Here is a 17,200-nt window from a genome sequence, read left to right on the forward strand (position 1 = left end):
GGCAAGCTCACAGGATGTGTCTCAGATCCGCCCGTCCTTCACATAAGCGACATTTGCCCTCATATTTATCTGGATAATACCGGCTGTAGGCCACGGGATTCGGATAGGTTTTGGTTTGAAGGAGGCGCCAGGCCACCGCCTGCGGCTTACTGAGTGTTGGGTGGGCGGGGGATACCGAACCCTCGCCAATCTATAATATTTGGTGATTTCATTGTAACTAACCATGCGCTCCTCTCTCATCTCTGGGTGAGGCTGATCTCTGGCTCGGTTAGTGAGTTCTCGAGCCAATGTGTGAGCCGCCTCGTTCCCAGCGAGGGAGGCATGCGCAGGTGTCCAGATAATTTGTATGTGTCTGTAGTCTTTCAAATTGGTTAAAATCTTAATCGCCTCCGGCGATACTCGCCCTCTTAACAAATTTCGCACTGCTGCTTTTGAGTCACTAATTATGTGTCTGGCCGACGAGGAAGCTATCGCCGATGCGATAGCTGATTCCTCTGATGTTTCTACGCTGTGCGTTCGTAGTGAGCCGCCAGCTGTTATCTTGCCTTCTTTATCAGTGATTACGACAGTCATTTTTTGCTCATTTGGATATTTCGCGGCGTCCACGTAGACCACGTGCTTGATGTTTTCGTATTTATTTCTGAGGGCCTTTGCCCTCTCCACACGCCTTCCCGCGTCGTTCTCCGGGTGCATGTTTCTGGGAATCGGTAAAACCTTTATCCTTCCGCGTATTTCTCGCGGTATATCCATCTTGATTCCCTGTTGCGTTGCATAGCCTATATGGAGGCAATCAAGTATCGTCCTGCCCGTAGCAGTCTGAGCTAGTCTCTCGTAGTGGGCCGTTTTGTGCGCTTCTAGTAATTCATCTAGAGTATTGTGTACACGTAAGGCAAGTAGTCTTTCCGTAGGTGTACTGACTGGTATTCGAAGCGCTTGTTTATATACTTTCCTTATCAAGGCTTCAATTTTTGCTTTTTCTGCCATGAGGAGGTTCAGATAATTAGTCACATATACTATTCGGCTAATAGCAAAAGCCTGTACTAACTTAATTAGGTTGGCTTCCTTCATCCCGCTGTGTCGGTTTGCAATTCTTGTGATCAGGCGCATTGTTTGTTGCGTCCCTCTTTCTAAAGCCTTTATCGTTTCATTATTTCGCCTGTTTGCTTGTATCCGCATGCCTAGTACCCGAATACTGTCAACTGCTGGTATTTGTTGGCCCCCCGCGCTTAGTCGTATTTGGGATATGCTGTTGTCTTTACAGCTGCTTCTTTGTGGGTGGTAAATCAAGAGTTGCGACTTCTGTGGTGAGCACTGAAGGCCCCTACTGCCAAGATATTCCTCTACTCTGCGTATTGCTTCTTGGAGGGTAGCCTCGATGTATCCGTCGCTGCCCCCTGTGACCCACAGTGTGATATCATCAGCGTATAAACTATGATGTAGCCCTTCCACTGTGTTCAACTTCTCCGGGAGGCCGATCATGGCCACGTTGAAGAGTAGAGGCGAGAGAACCGATCCCTGTGGTGTTCCTCGGCTCCCTAGTCTTATATCGTCCGAATGTATGTCTCCGATCGTAATTCGGGCCTTCTGTTTAATAGGAAGTCTCTAACGTATTCGTAGGCCCGTTTCCCAACTCCTAATCCTTGGAGGTTTCCTAAAATAGCTTCATGTGTAATGTTGTCAAAAGCTTTTGCAAGATCTAGGCGTAATATGGCTTTGTTGTCTCTTGTTTTTGAGGCTGTGTCTATAATTTGGTGTTGGATTTGAAGCATGATATCTTGTGTGGAAAGTTTACATCGAAAGCCTATCATCGTGTGCGGGAAGAGGTTATTGTCGTCCATGTATCTTACTAGACGCGTGAGTATCACGTGTTCCATTAATTTTCCCGCACACGATGTTAATGATATTGGTCTTAGATTTTCTAACTTCAGCATTTTTCTTTGTTTAGAGATCATGACTATATGAGCTGTTTTCCACAGTTAAGGTATAGCCCCCTTCTCCCAGCAGTCGTTCATGTATTGGGTAATCGCCTTTATAGAGGGATCGTCGAGATTCCGTAGCATTTTGTTGCTGATACCATCGGGACCCGGGGCGGATTTCGGGCGCAGGTCCTGCAGCGCCTGTCTAACTTCTGCTTCCGTAATAGGCATGTCCAATTCAAGGTTTTCCTCTCCAGTATAGTGCGGTAAGGGAGTCTGCGCTAGGTCGCCTATGTATAGTGATTGGACTTCTTGCAGTAATTCTGTTTCTGTACTTGCATATTGGTGGGTTAGCTTATTGATGTCGTGCCTTTGTGCAATTTTGCCATTTTCAGGGTCAATCAAGTGCCGTAGGATATTACATGTTTTGCCGAGTTTACTTCTGTCTGCATTCTGTTACACGTAGCTTCCCAGTTTTGCCGCGTCAATCTATTTGTGTGTTTCTTGATTTCCCTGTCTAGTTCGGTCATTTTCCGCCTAAGATTTCTATTGAGCCGTTTCCGTTTCCATCGTGTTGCTATGCTGTTCCGTGCTTCCCATAAGTGTAGCAATTTTGCACCTGCTTGTTCTAGCCTAGCCTCGTCTGGTATATTCTTTGTGGCTCTCTTAACACTATTGAGGAGTTTCTGTGTCCAGACCTCAAAATCCTCAATTGTGTCGCCATCTTCGTTTGTTTCATCCGCCCGTATTTGTCGGAAAAGGTCCCATTCTACCATGGTGAGGGATTTTCCTTTCCTTCGCGGGGAGCCGGCCTTTATTACTGTCTCAAGAATGTAATGGTCACTCCCAAGAGTTTTCTGGGTGTTTGTCCAATGGGCATCAGGCATGTTTTTGATAAATGTTAGATCTGGCGTAGTATCGATGCTGACGCTATTGCCTATTCTGGTGGGTGTTTGTGGGTCCGTTACTAAGGTAAGGTGAACTCTTTGCGCCTCAAGCCATAGATTCCTGCCTTTCGCGGTGTCGATTTTGTACCCCCAGCACTTGTGTGGAGCATTAAAGTCTCCGAGTATTACCACTGCCTGACGATTGGCTATAGTTAGTGTTTGTGTAATTAACTCTCCAAACCTCATCTTGTTGCTTCTAGGGCTGCTATAAACAAGAGAGAGAGATATAAGTTTAATGATGCGAAATGCAGAGAGGTCGGCCTGAGGTAAATTCCTCTAGCCAGCTACTCTGCGTTGGGGGAAGGGGAAGAGGGAAAAAAAGAGGGAAGAAAAAGGCGCATGATGGGTGACGATGATGAGAGAAGGAGGATATGAAACATATGGCAAGCACTTTGGCATGCTCAAAGCCTACAATCCAGGCCCGTACTTTTTAAAAAGTTCAGTAGCGCGTGAGTATCACGTGTTGATGTCGTTTAGGGATTATCTTCCCTGATGTCGTTTAGGGATTATCTAGATCAGGGCGCGGTCCACGTTTACAACCCCTGTATCGTGCGTTAATACCGCTAAATTTCTGTTCACTAGAGTTGAGACGGGCGTTTTCTCGCTCGAAGTACCATACGTTTTATATCCGGACAGTTTGGCTGGTTCTCCCGTTTCCTGCAGAGCAATGATGTCTGGCGCCTCCTTGTTATTTAGGAACTGCTGAAGGTTACTCCGTTTCCGACGGTACCCCCTGCAGTTCCACTGCCAAATTTTGGAATGATTACGTGACGCCATGTTTACTGGGAACTAGTTCCCCGGGGGTTCTAGTGACGTCGGTCCTCGCAGGCCTATCGTAGGGTTTGTGGATTTTTATCGGTCATATTCCCGTCGAGCGTCCACTTTTTTGCATGTTCTCAAGCATTGTAACCCGAGAATCGATTCCTTCAATAATCTGCTGCATTTTTTCTAGTGGTACTTGTATGCCTACATACTGTTTTTGTATGGTTTCGGCCAGTTTGGTTATCATGCTCTCGATCTTTTCAATTCTCTCAGTTATATCGGTTGTGCTAGATTCCTCAGTATTTTTCCTCTTCGCTGGAGGTGCACCTGTTGCGCATTTTGCTGGTTCTCCTCCCAAAGTTGTCGGGGGATTGGCCTCTTGCCCTTTGTTTTGACGAAGTTCCTTATTTTCTATGCGGAAGCGCCAAATTTCCTCTCTCTGTGTCGCGTTTTCACGAATGACCCCCTCGGGTGCTTTCCGAATATCATAGATTTCTTTTTCTAGCGCGGACCTATTCCTGTCCCTCGGAGCAGAGGAGACCGTATCTGCCCAGTTCACCTTTACACCTTCATCTGCTGGCGTTCTTCTGGTGCTGCTGGTGGCCTTTTGTGGTGACGCCTGTCTCCTCGTCCTCGATGGGGACCGGGACAGGGTTCTTGATGGAGACCGTGACTGTCGATGTCCTCTGTGTTTCCCTTCCTGAGGGGGAAGTCTTGGGAAGGAGCTGGAACGTCTTCTCCTTCTAAATTCCCTCGTCGGCGTCGCGTTGTCTTGTCTTGTACGGAGGGTTTCATGGCTTGAGTGGTCCCTTGGTGGTACGATTTGGTGGGTGTGGAGTCGTCCCTCGGTTGTTTGGTCCCTTGTTGTTCGTGCTGCACACGCTCCCAGTACCTTTTTTTCAGTATGTACGGTGTTTTGAACCACTCGCGGCACTGTTTGTCCCCTGCAAGGTGTCCCTTTCCGCACAAAGAGCATCTCGGATCACATTGGTGGTCCTCGGTGGGATTCAGCATTCTGCAGCCTCTACAGTGCTTGGTATTGGGTGCCGGGCAGACGTCCGCTCGGTGTCCTAGGCGACCGCATGTAGTGCACAGCTCGTATTTCTTTCGGTACAACACGCAGCGGTATTCCGCGCCTCTATAGTACACTTAGTGCGGCACATAAGTGCCTTCGACCACTATCACTACAGAGTCCGTTCGGCCCATGCGTCTCGCATGGAGAATTGTCGGATTTCTTCGATTTACAAGACTTTCCTCTATGTCTTCTGGTGCATCGTAGTCCGGGATTCTCCTTATAACACCTTTGGATGTGTTGTCAGGTGCAGTGATATACGCGGCTGCTCCAAAGACGCCTGTTCCAATCCGGATCTCTTTTAGTTGACTGTAACGCTTCGCGTTTTCCAGCTTCGGTGTGCTCATGATGAAAGTGTTTTGCTTTGAGTTCACTCGAAGAATATCTTCTTCCGCGTCTTTTATAGTTATACCTGCTGCACGCAGAACGCCGTCTTTTATAATCGCAGAGCTCTGCATCGTATCAAAACCTCCTCTGGGACGAATGACTACCTTGTAGTCCTCCTCTGGTAGCTGTGGCTGTTGTGGAGCCGGCGTTCCCTGCTTGCGCCAGCTGTTGCGTCTCGTTGCCAGCCGATGCGTCTCGTTGGCGTTCCTTAAGCTGTCGCCGATACTCGAGCGTTCCTTAGTCCTAGATTTTCGGCGGGTGTGTGCCGCCATCCATCCTGGACACTCGTATTCTTCAGGGGAGATTGTCTCTCCCTCCACTCCGACGACGTCCATGTCCTCTGACGGTGTTGGCCCTTGGCGGAGCGGGGCCCAGTCTCCACTCAGGCCAGGGTGTGGGAGACCCGCCAGCGCAGCGGGTCTGTGTCGTCGTATGCCAGGTAAGGGTTAGCTGGGCCGCCGGCGTGGCGGCTCAAGAAAGTCGTTACTGTGCCCCAGAGAGGAGCCCTCCTGCCAAAAACTTGTCGTTCTCCGAAGGCAGTGTGTTCCGACGTCTCTCTTCGTCGAAGTACGGTTTAGAGTCTTGAATTTTCGCTCACAATCATGGAAAATTTACGGAGCCCATGGATAGCGCGGCTTCTCATCTCGGCCCCCAAGCGGCGATCAACTCGTAAAGAGACAGACACTAGCGCTTCATGTCGTTTGAGCGGAAAACCTGGTCTGATGTATCACAGATCCTGACGTTTTTGCAGGAATTGCGCATTCCTTATGTGCACTGCGCATGAACACTGCTGTTTCCATTGTGAGCCACTATCTGCCGGGCGGTTCCTGGCTCATCACCCGAGGACTCAATTTGGCGTAGTTCATTATATTCTAGCAATCGAATTTCACGGGAAGGTACTTTAATATGATGTTACAGGTATCCCTGCATTGCTGGACGTTGGCTCCATTCGCTGGACTTGTCGAGACTGCTACGCCGTAGTAGTTCACCAAGTATGCCTGTGAATGAGCTTCATGGAAAATTCGCAAAGCATCGCGCCAAACACATTGACGCAGAAACAAAAGCTTTCAGGCCTTGAATTTACTTACACTGAACTCTCCCCGGCTCCTAACGCCGGTAACGTTGCTGAAGGAAGTCAGTGGCCTGATGATACGGATAATCTTCAGGTACTTTCGTTAGATGAACTTTACGCATTAAAGTAGGCGTTGAGCATACAGGCGGCACATGATTTGTTCCAGTTGAGGCCTTTGCTGCAGGAATATTCGTCAACATGGAAGATAGTACAAGCTATTCGCGTCGTTTCGTCGGGTATTTTTATGTATATGATGTGGTCCCAAAAGAAGTGTCACTTCGTCGGCGAATCATCGAATTGCAGCAGCTCTAGTCTTGTTAAACTTCGTCTCAGCGTGGCAGTGACTCAGAGCTGGGAATTCACGTTGGTTGAAGCATCTGGCTACCATGTTGGACAGGCTTCGTATTGGCAGGTCGATAGAGGCAGGTAGTAGAATAAGATTACCAGAGTAAATTTATTGGTGCCTCACCAATGAGTGACGTCACACTTGTCTGTGGACTGAAACACCAATAGTTACCTGTGCGAATACAGCTTGACCAATGAGATGGTGGAATAGGAGCATGCAGCGCGCTTTCACTGATGGCACTTTTGTTGACATGCGACTTGCGTCGACTTATATCACTTCCATCGACATGCATTTGCATGCGTATTATGAACAACACACGTGGGAAAAACTGCAAAGAATGTCGTAACATGCAAGAAAAATATCTGTCGTAAGCGATTTCTTTCCTGGCAGTAAAATTTTATGTTGCCCTCACCTGACGGTTTGTGTGATAACAAAAATAAGGCTTATGACAAAAGGTGCCGCTGCTACAGAAAAACTGAATGTGTTTTCAAAATTGGACGTCTGATAGAACTCATAAATTACTGTCGCTACGATGGGATTACAGAAGCCTGTTGGAGAAAATAGTTCTATCGTTATACCGGAAAATCTTGCTATTGTGATGTTTCACGGGGACAGCGGCCCATTCTTTATTACGCGAGCTTAACACGGCCGTCACTCAAGGCGCCTCTTCTGCCTTCCTCGTTTAGTATGTGGCGCTCTAGTTTGATAAAGATTCTGAGGAGAAGTGCACGCGTGCAGTGACTCTTGTGCGAGTGCTGTGACATGTATAGTTAAGAATGACAAATCTCCTGTGATTCAAGTCAGCGACAAACCAGGAGCCTGGTCCTTGCGGACATTGCAGCCGCAGTGCTCGGTTATCTATAGGAGTCTCGTAGTTTGGATTTTACGAGCCATGCGGGTTTCAGAGGAAGTTGCGACAGAGTTCCGTAGATAGCTTACGGATAGGCGCAAGCCACGACTATCCATGCAGATAAGTGAGCTGTGGCAACTGCATCAATAATCTCGAAATGGGTTCAGTTTTTGTTCATTGTGTAAATGATGTCATTCTATAGAGTGAACAGCAAAACTACTCACTGCCAAGAGCATTTTTAAATCTTAAATGTACGCGTGATATATGGCTGGAGCTCGGGCAGGATTGTATGTGGTTACTGGGGATAACCTTAAATGGCACTTAAGATCACACACTGATATCGAGGACTTCAAACTACTTAAGTGTGGAAGGAAAGCAAAGAAATTCCTTTATGTCGAAGTCTTCAGGATTAGTTTTTGTTCATGCTCGTGACAGTTTGGGAAGCGTTATCGTAACCACCATTACCTTACAGAATTCAAAGCCATTTTCTAGAATTGCTTAAGGAACGCTGACGTGATGATGGAAGAATAAACGTCTAGTCTTTGTTAGGCTACTAATAGTGCGGGACATTGAAAACTGCCTACTGTTGGTTTCTTCTCTGGTTTTCGGCGTCACCGAATCTCTCTGTATTGTCTCCCGTGAATAGACCATGGAAGGGTAATATTGATGCACTCCTCTTGTTCATTTTTTTGTTAGATTGGAACAAGGTTTCCGGGTGATTTTGTTGAATACACCCTATTTTAGCTATATAAAGATAGATTGACCGTTTTCGTCGTAAGAATAAAGTGCAAGTATCGTTCTCATTAGATTATTCGTAGCTGCGCATGGTAAGCGAGCATGGTAAGCGACTTTACTATTACACAGTTGTGTTCATGTCTAGAACAACATTAAACATAGATTAAATGAGTCCTCTCATTGCCTGCACTCTCATTCTCCACGCGGCTGTCCTGTCTGCGGTTCCTACAGCAGCAGCGTGCAAATCCTTGTCTGGTAGCAGCAAGTTCTTTCAAGTGTACAGTATGTGTATCCAGCGAACATTTTACCCAGGCATCTAAAACGTACGAGCGAACTCTGCGGGAATAAAAATCATGCGTATTATTGCGATGGCAATTATATCTACACTCCAGGTGGATTTATGCCGTCGCCATCGGTGTTGCAGTCGCCGTGAGGTTCCGTATAAAGTCCGTAAGCTGTATGTGCGAGTGAAAGCGCGCGAGGGTGTGCCGGCGATCGCGGCTCGATCTTGCGACCGCAAGGAACGCAAGTGGGGCGGAAGCGCACCGTCTTCCGTTGCGTGGACGGCCCCCGGGGGGGGGGGGGGGGGCGGTGTTCTACTCCGGGCGGCCTTGACGGCCGCGCGCGATGTTCCACAGCGCGCTGTGTTTTCGCCGCTCTGTTTCCGTTGAATCGAGAGGCAGTACGCAGATCCATTCTCTCGCTGCTGCTATCGCGCATCCTCACTCCAGCGTTTTGACAGCAAGTTTCTGCGGTCATCGCGTGAGATGTGCTGATGCTTGGTTGTGCGTGCCTGACATCATGCTTCTTAATTTGGTTAGTAAGCGAATGTTTACAAGTTTATGCGGCCGTTAAAGCTACTATCCTTACTTAGTAGTATTGTTTATTACTTGACTATCGCAATCGATGCTTCGTCTTTAGGTCGAGATTGCGACTTTTTTTACCACGCTAATGGACGTTATCTTAACCTTTACAAATGAACCCTTTAACCTACCCTTAGGTATTGCTACGTTGGTTAATGATTTGTGACTTATTCGCTGTTCGTTGTTAGTTTTTTGGTGATCGTTGAGACGTTACCTACTTAATAAGGATATAAAGCGCGCCGGAAGTGATCCGCATGTGGTTAGTCTGCATGGAACACTCTGATGACTGAAGTTCCATTTAGCTTTTTAACTTTACGTGCCCACAGTTTCATTTCACCCCATCATTGGGCGCAGGCACAATTTTTGTTAAATTTAGTGTCTTCTTACTCTGTCTTTTTCCTTGTCTTCGACTGTAGCTTCTTCGTTGTGTTTCGAAGAAAAATTAAGCCAGTTTATTTCTAGGCGCACGTGTATGCAACATAAACAAGATATCAGGGACACAGACCAAATGCCTTCAAAAGGGTGTCCACAAATGCCTATTTCCCCAGAGAATAAATACTAATCCTAGGTTACATGGATACTGAATACAAATCAATATACCTGGTGTTTATGTTTCTTGAGAGTTTAGAGAACTGTTAAAAATTGCCGTTCGCACATATAATACTAGTCCCTCAGCTGGGGTATACACAAAAAGGCATGATACATTGATACATTGAAATGCCATATTCCACTAATTAAGAAAAGATACCTAATGTAGTTTTTTTTTAGAAATTACATGACTTCACATGTTATAATTTTTTATAGCCGGTGAGTTCGCAAGTCGGATCCACATGGAAAAAAATTTTCAGAATCACATCAGTTTCGAGACATTCATCCCAATGTGTGAGACTAAATGCATAGGCGTTCCAGTTATTTTCTGCTTCATTGCATAAAACGGCCCTTTGTTCAAAAAAGTTAGTGGAACAGTGCATTTTTACCACAGGGTTCATTGCGCATATCACGAAGTACGTGCCGTGGTCAGCAGTCGTTCCATGTGAATATGCCCTGGAAACTGACTGGCTACGGTTCGTGAATTGCAATATGTGCCGTAAAGTAATTAGTCTGAAAAATAGTCAGTGAATTTTTGTTCGGTTGTTCGGTAATAATTTCTATTTCTCGTGCAAGTAAGTTCAGTAATCATCGAGCTCAAGGAGTGAATTATCTTTCCTACCGCTGGTGATTTTTTAAAAATGATGTATAATCCCTAAAAAGCACCCCGTATATTTCCTTTGTTTAGCAGAAGGAGCGTTATACATTTTCAAGTTGTGGTGGTGGGGGAGGTGAATTCTAGCAACAAGCGGGGTTAGCCTGGCAATCAAGGCCGGCAATTGCTCCGCCCGAGCGTCTCTGACAATATCGCTGAAGGGTTTCACCATATGTCCATCAAACCAGTCTCCCTTAACAATTCCATAAGGAGACGTGAAGTTTATGTGCGGGTATGTGTAGGTACGTGAACGTATCTGATCCCTCGGGAAATACAAGGTGTTGCAGGCACGTATGCGGAAAGCCCCTTTTTCTTGCAGATTCTCCAGGAGAGCGTCCCTTTCATCTTGGAATTTCGGGCACGACTACAGAAAGTGTGCAATGTCTACTGCCTCGTCGCATTCTGTGCAGTTCGGAGCATTGATTCGCCGCGTCTTAAATTACCAGGCCGGTGTACTAGCAGATACTGTTCAGAGAACCTGTTATAACCGTTTCTAGTGTTTGCTTCCGGAGTACCCCGATAGAGATAATGACGATGCCTCCTCGCTGTTGCTCGCAGGGGCCACCCAGCGACTAACGGCCGCTTTCCGAGGGAGACGTGCGCGAACCTGGAGCACGGAGTGCTGGGACACCTGTTCCTGCGGCAGATACCTCCGTACCGGCTCGTGCCGAACGTGGCGTCGGCGATCTCCGATTTCCTAGCCACACGGCTCCGCCTCGGAACGACTCCAGGTCGCGTCGCCGTTGGTGACCCGCGCAGTGACAGCAGCAAGCAGCAGTCGGAGGAAGGCGTCCTTCTGTCCGCCGAACCTCGCTACGGATACTTCTACTTTGCCGACGACGTTCTGTGCGTCGTGCCGGTGCACTACGTGTCGCCGCCCAGGGGAGGCTTCTTTCTGCCGAGGAGCCTACGCACCAACAAAGGAAGTGACGCTATCATCGACTTATCGCCCGCCATGCCATGGACGGTCCACCGCTAGTCATCCCCGTTTTCCTACCCGACCATCCTCGTCTATTGCCGACAGACTATTGACCGCAGTGGTTAAGGAAGCGCCTGAAACGGAACTCCAGAGAGAAAAAATATATAAACTTGACATTGTGGCAGTTTTTTATGCTGAAGTCTATGGAATATTTACGCCCTTTAGAGCTTTTCTTATCCTCAAATAATATTCGTCACCTATATTGCCTGCATTTCTAAATTTGCATAACTCTGCGCGCCCGGAACATTCAGGTCATGAACAGCATGCCCGTATCAGCGTGACACAGCGTTCCCGACAGGAATGTAGCTAGCGCCGACATTTAAAGACAGAAAATGCATGCAACAGGACGTGTAATGTGTTAGGACAAGATGAGCCTCAAGAACGTGTATGAATACTTGGAGCGTATGGATGGAAAGTAGGTGTACTTCTACGTACCTGCTTGCTGGCCAGAGTTACGACACCCTATAATATGACAACTATAGACGGGATACTGACACGACTACCGTGGCTATGTGCAATCGCAAGTGTAACTTACGAACTTACGTAAGAGAAGTTTTGTCAAAACGGGCGCTGAAGTTTTTGTGCTGTCAATGCGAAGTATGCGCGTCGCTGTAATACGACACAGGAAAGCAGGCAGCTTAGCTGAAAATGTTAGATTGTCTATGGCGAAGTAATAGTGATTGTTGCAATATTACGCGAGGAATCAGGCAGTATCCCTGAAGGTTGCGCGAAGTGCTATCTCATATTTTGTAATTTGAAATTCTACGCACCAGCGTTGTGAACCTCGATGTAATATGTAACCGCTTGTGGTCAACCGCAGCTGTCGCCAGTAGATGCCAGGACAAGAAGGACAGACTATTGACCGCAGTGGTTAAGGAAGCGCCTGAAACGGAACTCCAGAGAGAAAAAAATATATAAACTTGACATTGTGGCAGTTTTTATGCTGAAGTCTATGGAATATTTGCGCCCTTTAGAGCTTTTCTTATCCTCAAATAATATTCGTCACCTATATTGCCTGTATTTCTAAATTTGCATAACTCTGCGCGCCCGGAACATTCAGGTCATGAACAGCATGCCCGTATCAGCGTGACACAGCGTTCCTGACAGGAATGTAGCTAGCGCCGACATTTAAAGACAAAAAATGCATGCAACAGGACGTGTAATGTGTTAGGACAAGATGAGCCTCAAGAACGTGTATGAATACTTGGAGCGTATGGATGGAAAGTAGGTGTACTTCTACGTACCTGCTTGCTGGCCAGAGTTACGACACCCTATAATATGACAACTATAGACGGGATACTGACACGACTACCGTGGCCATGTGCAATCGCAAGTGGAACTTACGAACTTACGTAAGAGAACTTTTGTCAAAACGGGCGCTGAAGTTTTTGTGCTGTCAATGCGAAGTATGCGCGTCGCTGTAATACGACACAGGAAAGCAGGCAGCTTAGCTGAAAATGTTAGATTGTCTATGGCGAAGTAATAGTGATTGTTGCAATATTACGCGAGGAATCAGGCAGTATCCCTGAAGGTTGCGCGAAGTGCTATCTCATGTTTTGTAATTTGAAATTCTACGCACCAGCGTTGTGAACCTCGATGTAATATGTAACCGCTTGTGGTCAACCGCAGCTGTCGCCAGTAGATGCCAGGACAAGAAGGACAACATTGCTATTGACGGCAATCCGACAGTGTCCGCGTACGTTAGAAACCATTCAGGCTCGTTGTAGAGCAATCGCGTCTGATGCAGCAGTTTCCGCTCCACATGACCAGAATTTTACCGAACACAAACGACAGTGGAATCCAAACAAGTTGTGGCAGCACTGTTGTTGAACAGAGATGCGTCAAAGCCTCCTGTACTACCACTGCGTAGCCATGAACAAGCTTTACTTAGCTTTATCACCTCTTCTTATTGTCTGCAGCTGACGTGATCGTCCTATCGTAACCCGCAGGCTTCACTAGCACCTCACCAAAACTGCTACCACTGCCCCGACTGTATTTTTAAGCGCCAGTTCATCACGCGATGTCACCAACTCGAGGGTATAGCCGTCCGAAGAGGTCACACCGAAAAAGCAACCGCCAGTATCCAATTTTCACTCGCGTCGGGTTGCAGTGCCGTACCACTCACCTTCCTTTATTTCCCGATTACGTCACGTAAACACGAGTTTTCGGTAATGCCTTTGACGCCGTCAAAATCAATGTTCGCTCATATGAGACCTTAATTACAGCGGGAGAAGACGCGCGCCAAACTCCGACATTGGGCAGTATCACGAATGGGTAGTTTGACAGCCAGCGCCTTAGAAAACTAGGTTTCACGCGTGTACTTTTGCTGGTGCCGTACCAACCACTCCACTATGCTTCCTCTCTTAAGTAAAACCAGGATCATCGCGAGGAGTTCACGCATAAAAATATCACAAGTAGTCGCTACGATTTAACAGAAGGTAAATAGCGGTAACTTTGTCAGAAATTTATGTCTCATTTTAAAGGGGCAGTTATTAGCAACCCCGAATCACAAGCTCATTTTTTTTTTCATTTGGAGGAAACAGGTTGATGTGAATAAAATCTATCTTTGAATTTCGTGCTAATAGACAGCACCAAACGTCACAGTTTTCCTCTCCGGATCGTTGTGACTCAAAACATATATTATCGAGGTCTGCTACATTCTGTCATTAGTTCCTTTAAAATGCACTGTACTTTTTGCTGATAAACCGGATAAACCGTTGACTAGTTATCCGACTTTACGCTGTCAAAGTTCCTCACGCCATGACGAGCTACTCTAATCTGTCGTTTCTTACTCAACCTATTTTCACACGAAGAGTAGCCGTTTCTGATATTTCAGCACGGCAAGTTACAAATACAGCGTTCCTTTCCTTTCCAGTGTGGTTTTATGTCAAAAACCTTCAACTATGACCAGTTGTGGAACTTAGTGCGGCGCTTCGGTAATGTTAAAGAATAAAGCTTCAGCTGTAGACAGTCAATTACGTGCTCACCTTAATTTGCAGTTTTAAGAGAATGCGGTGAGGTGCTATTTTTTGCACGAAGGAGATTCAATTACCGTTGCGGATTCACATAAACAATTCCAAGAACTCGGCATGTTTACAAAAGTGTGGAATTTGCACAGTAACAGACGGCTCACACGTAGTGATTCCATACTGATGCATGATCGCAAGTAGTAGTCTATATTTGTTTATTTTCCCAAAGTACATATTGACTTTAATCCAGCAGTAAGCTTTAATGCTGCGCATCGCGCCGAACCTTACATACATTTTAAGGTAACCAATGCTTCATACAATGAATGATGGTAACACCCACCCGAGTTAAAATGTTTTCATCATTTTTTTGCATCCATAACAATGGCGCAGCGTGGATCAAAGTTTACACAACGAACCACAGATAACTCTGGTGCGATACGTCATTTTACAGCTGGGATATCGTGACGAGTGTAAATTCACCTTGCGTGTTTTGTAGCATCGATGCCAATTTCACAGCTACCGTAACATAAACAAAATATCCAAGCCTCCACGGCAGTTTCCATCATTCAATGTGAAAGAACACTAATAATCTATATCTGTTATTATATGCACTGCTATGATAGTGAGCGTGTTTGCGGTGTAGTTCGACAGTACGCACCAGGCCTACATAACACTGTCCATTGTAATGCCTTGAATGCACTCAAAACGAGGATCCAGTATTCGCACCAGTCCCGCAGTCAAAGTCCAGTGATTTAGCACTTCGGAAAATATACTTTGTGGTTTAAAAACTTGTGATTGTTTTAGAGATGCGCTAACGTTGCAGTCTTCTAAACGTTTTTCCCGCCGTGCACCTCGGCATAGTGCTGAAAGATAGCCGCGAATGGTACCGTCCGTTGTTCATACTGCAGGCGCTCACATCTGATAGACATACCGTAGAACTCATGTGTGCGTGCAGCGTTTGGCAGTATCTTTGAGCGATACCGAATAGACATTCCCACGACCACATAACATCATTTAAGGTACTAAAACGCATAGTAGCGCTGTGCAGAAAAGAGGACCCTAATGACACAAATGATATGCCAAACTGGGAGTGTCGTCGATATATTGGGGACTTTAATGAATATATTGCAGGCAGCCCGGTAGCACCCAATGGCATTTAGGTTTCGAAGCAGAAGCTTATATATCGGAGCCTTTGCCATCAAAATCAAGGCTCTCAAGTGAGTTTTCTGTAGCGTGTGTCCAAATGACCATGCGTAGGATATTGGCGAGATTCCTCGGTGTGGGCTTCTGATGCCTGCTTGACAGGAAGATGGAAACGAAGTGACTGATAGTGGTAGAACGAGCGGTGTCGGTGGGGCCAACGTTTCGACAAAGTGCATTGTATTCGTCAAACCTGATGAAGACAATTCCGTTTGTACAAACCTTGGCTTTGGAGACATCACGTCTCCGACTACTGCTGATGCTTCCTTTGTCGTTTTGGGGTGATTTGTTGCTTGATGATGTCTACCTACGGAAGACAGTAGTTATCAATTTTACGCATGGCGCGTACGTTTAGATTAGATTCTGCTACATTAGCAACATTTTGCAATATGCAAGTATGTAAAGAAAGCCACGGCAGATAACCTGTCAGGTCAATGTGTAATTTCGAGTCAAGCCTTAGTTTTAAAGAGCATAGGTCTCTTTCTCTGAAAAGCTACGTAGTAGCGCGGAGTTGAGCAGGTGGACAATTTTCGCTGGCTTCCACTGACATTTCAAAGTGAAAACGCGCTTCTGACTCATGTATGTTCATTTCAAGCATCATGTTAGACTAGATACTATTCTTGAAGGAGCTCTGAAATACTGGTTTCCTCTCACTAATTTTACCGATACCTCCTCACACGTTGTTGCGATACTGCGCCAAGTGGCCTTCAGCAGCCTGAAGGTTAATGCATTGGTTTTTCTTGGTCCCCTTATACAAGACTTAGCGGCTGCACAAATTACCTAGCGATACAAATTCATGAAATTCATACCTCGTTCTGATTTGAGGCGTGTTGCGCGTGGTGAATATGCATAATCCGTGTTCTCGCAGCATACCACGTCATGAAGAGTAGAGAAAAGTATCCACGCTTTCACTAAATGTGTTTCAGGGCTCGTTCAAAGATCACTTAGTCACGAAATGAGCAACCACCCTGCCACGACCTTCCATCCGGATACGCCATGACTGATTGCCAACGCCACCAGCTGTCGGACCATGCCATGGTTCCATACGTTGTCGATTGATGTTTGTACAACATAGACGCAGGGGACGCATTTGTGCCGTGTCTACAACAGTTCATCTGTCAATCCTTTCGTCAGACGTGTGGACTCTTGTGGTCGCGAACGGCGACGTTTAGTGTCACGTGAACGCCTGGAGAATCCCGGATGTGAAGTTGAAACGGGACCGCCATTTGAACAAAGGAGACCATAGACAAACCCGAAGAGCATCATTACCCACCATTCCTAGTTTGACTGTAGTTATTAATAGCCGAAAGTGTTGATGTGTTGTTCCGACCGTTGTATACGCAGTGAGGTGGGGTGAATGTGTTGCCGTGTACTGGTGAACCGCGCACATTGTTCAGCGACGAGTGGCAGCTCATCTCAACGTAGTGCAGTTTTAACTGTGTTTCCTAAGACGTCATCGGTGACCCTTTGTTGACTGTCTGACGTGCAAACGAAGAAGAAAAAAAAGAGACGACCGTCTCACAAACCATCATCGTGCCTCTGTTCATTCGCTTGTTTCCTCTCGTTTCTCGTCGCAACACTTACTTCGTAGTTGAAAGTGTTCAAACCGCAATTATCAGATAATACGTTCAGCACTCACACCTGTCTTCCTTGTACTAGCAATTCTGAAGAAGCACAAACCCAAAATTTTCTTCCGCGCTTTTTTGACGTGAAACGTCTTTCGGCTCCGTTTTCTTCGCTTGCTGAAAATGCGTGTCACGAAAACATGTTACACTATCATCCTTTATGTTTTATTGCGATAGCAATTATATGGACACTCCAAAGCAGATTTCTGCCGCCGCCGTCGCCGTCGCCGTGAG

General features: G+C 46.4%; 1 protein-coding gene across 1 annotated transcript in view; it reads left to right on the forward strand.

Moving 5' to 3' along the window:
- The window catches only part of LOC119465254 (uncharacterized), a 405,770-nt gene extending 393,726 nt beyond the window's left edge, over nt 1-12,044 (forward strand). Inside the window, 1 exon segment of the mRNA XM_037726053.2 lies at nt 10,752-12,044. The gene's annotated coding sequence lies outside the window, so the exon portion shown is untranslated.
- Nucleotides 12,045-17,200: the final 5,156 nt, after the last annotated feature.

The sequence above is a fragment of the Dermacentor silvarum genome, chromosome 9 (genome assembly GCF_013339745.2).
Source record: "Dermacentor silvarum isolate Dsil-2018 chromosome 9, BIME_Dsil_1.4, whole genome shotgun sequence".
NCBI classification, from domain to species: domain Eukaryota; kingdom Metazoa; phylum Arthropoda; class Arachnida; order Ixodida; family Ixodidae; genus Dermacentor; species Dermacentor silvarum.